The sequence below is a fragment of the Opisthorchis viverrini genome, assembly GCF_000715545.1.
Source record: "Opisthorchis viverrini unplaced genomic scaffold opera_v5_637, whole genome shotgun sequence".
NCBI classification, from domain to species: Eukaryota; Metazoa; Platyhelminthes; class Trematoda; order Opisthorchiida; family Opisthorchiidae; genus Opisthorchis; species Opisthorchis viverrini.
In genome coordinates this window covers 58,870-61,568 of record NW_008752305.1, presented here as the reverse complement: position 1 = coordinate 61,568, position 2,699 = coordinate 58,870, and positions in this window count along the sequence as shown.

The following is a 2,699-nucleotide window of genomic DNA, read 5'->3' as shown; positions in this document are numbered from 1 at the left end:
TTCTTGGATGAACTGACCAAAGTCATCCTGTCCTTTGGTATGCACTTTGCACCCACAAAGTGTAAGGTCATGCTTGTGGACGTGCAGTCACTGAACACGATACTTACAATCCAGGGAGAGGCACTGGAAGTTGTGGAGCGTTTTACGCATCTTGGAAGTTGTATTAGTTCTGACTGTAGTGTGACAGATGAGGTGAATGCACGAATCTGCAAGGCTCGGGCCGCGTTTGCTAACTTGAGACACCTATGGCGCCAGAATGGTTTATCCCTGAATCTGAAAGAAAGAAAGCGTTCAGCTGTAGCACCCTTTCGGTGCCTAGCTGCCATGCCACCCGAAAGAAGCCGGAGGGCTGGGATACTGCCAGGTTACCCAAGCCTTGACAGGGGAAGTCGAGTGGCGGAGGTCGGATTCGAACCACGGACCTTCCGGTCAGTAAATTCGCGCTCTAACCACTTGGGCCATCTCGCCTCCAGCGGACCTGAGACGTCTTCAGGTGTTCGACAGTCGTTGTCTCAGAACCATAGCTCGTGTGGCTTGGTGTCGGCGATTCCGTAACGAGATGATTAGAGAGCGTGTTTTTGGTTGTGTAACGGGTACTTCCACCGAAGAATGTGTCCAGCACGGGAAACTGCGTTGGTTGGGACATGTGTTACGTATGCCGAACCATCGTTTGCCGAATAGAGTGCTGTTTTCCATGCCCAACTCAGAGTGGCGTAAACAGAGAGGTGGCCAACCCTTGAATTGGCAGAGGAGTATGAAGGATATCACGAAACGCTTGGGTGTTATCGGTGCTACTCAACTTCCAGGATGGGGACCGTGTGAGCCTCACTGTGCCTGGTTGGAGACACTACAAGACATGGCTGCCAACCGATGTCAGTGGCGTTCTTGTTGTCAGTTTCTATCCAGATTGCCTGAGTGAATGTCTGGAGGCGTAGGGACCTCGGAATGATTGTGTTAAGCTAGCACTAAGTCCCTTCCCCATCCGACTTTATTCTTTTCTTTACAATAAGGCTTTCAAATAAGTCATGGCTGTACGGCAGTGAAGCATTGGTTTTGAGCACTGATGTCATGCTGTCGATGGTGATGATGATGATGAAAGAGAGAAAAGCAACAATAACTGGCGTTTATTGTGTTCTTGTATGAAAGCAACATAATCAGTAGGCTGTGAAGGGTTTTTTGTGTGCTGTAGCTGCCAGGCCACCGAAAGACTCACGAGCACTGAGCGCTGCTAGAATATCGAAGCCTAGACATTGACCCGTGACACACCGAGGTTAGGTTCGAATCACTAACATTCCTGTCAGCAGTTTTGGACCTTAACTAGTCAGCCAGACAACATAATCCGCAAATTCAATGAAATCGCCCATCGAATAAGTTGAAGTTGTGCACATGTTGAATACTTCGTGTTTATTCATGTCCACAACTTGCGTGGCACACTCAAAGTCAATACCCACATAGTGTGCCCGGGCGATTATGCTCTCAGACTCACCTCGTTAAACTTCCAGACGTCAAGCTGTCGATTCTGTGTGTTTTGAAGTCTCGTTGCATTCGTTGTTAAATGGCCTCTTCTGATTTTGATGATATCTGTGTACGAAAAAACGCCAGGTATGGTTCTGGCTGAAAAAAGTTTGATCGGATGAATTCCTCGTACACTTGCAACCTGACATACGTTTTGAAGACATGCCGATGAGCAGTAAACGGTCGTCCATGATCATCGAGAAACAAATTCGGAGTATGCTTGAAAACTCTTAAGAAGAGCTTAATCTTACTCCCTCGTTGGACAACTCGTGTAACCTTGTGAGTAGTACATTACAAAGATAGAAATGTCAGACTGTTTAGCGGGCCAAACCAGTGAAGCGAAGGGTCATTGGACCGGTCCGATTTAAACTATAACTGAAATTTCCAGGAACCGAACATATTACTAAAATCAATTGGTGAGTTAGCCAGGCTAATGGCTTTAATCACTGCACACTTCTCGAAAACCGTTGACTGTCTGTTTAAATCGTCTAAATCGAGAATCATTTCTGTCGAACTCCAGAGTACTTGAGATGCACTGTTTTCTTTCATTTTATTGGGATTTCCTTTAAAGCATGAAGAAGCTAAATTTGTGGAGCTTAGGCGCAGATTGTTTGAAAGTCTCTTTATTTCGTTCGTCTGGCACGTTGAGGAAGGAGGGCTTTGCCAATAAACAAGTTTGCTTGTTCAGGGAACGCATATGTTGACTGGCTGAGTGATCTGTTAAATAAACAGATTTCCGAGCAGTTTTGATTCATTCCGAAATAGAAAGAATACTAGTTTTGTAGCGGAGTTAACCGATTTTGCTGGTTCCGTATCCATCGAACATTGAAAACACTGGACCTCTAAAACAGCGCCATGAATGTCATCCATTGAAGGCGTTCCTAAATGGACCGATTATTTCGAGGCTATGACTTCTCGGATCCTTTACAGAAAGCCCCGCCAAAAGATTAACCCACGCCAGCCAAAAAGATTAAAAAATAGGATATGAAATTTGTATTTTTAGCTTTTATTGAAGAGGGTGAAATTGAGACATGTCATTAATATTTTGTATGAAAAGGCCCATTTTTTGGTACCTTTGCTTCCAAACAAACCCGCACAAGTAGCTGTCCCCTAAAGACCGGTGTGTGCCGAATTGGCTTTTATTCTGCATCTTTTAGACGTCTCAAAGAGATTCGATGGTTTGT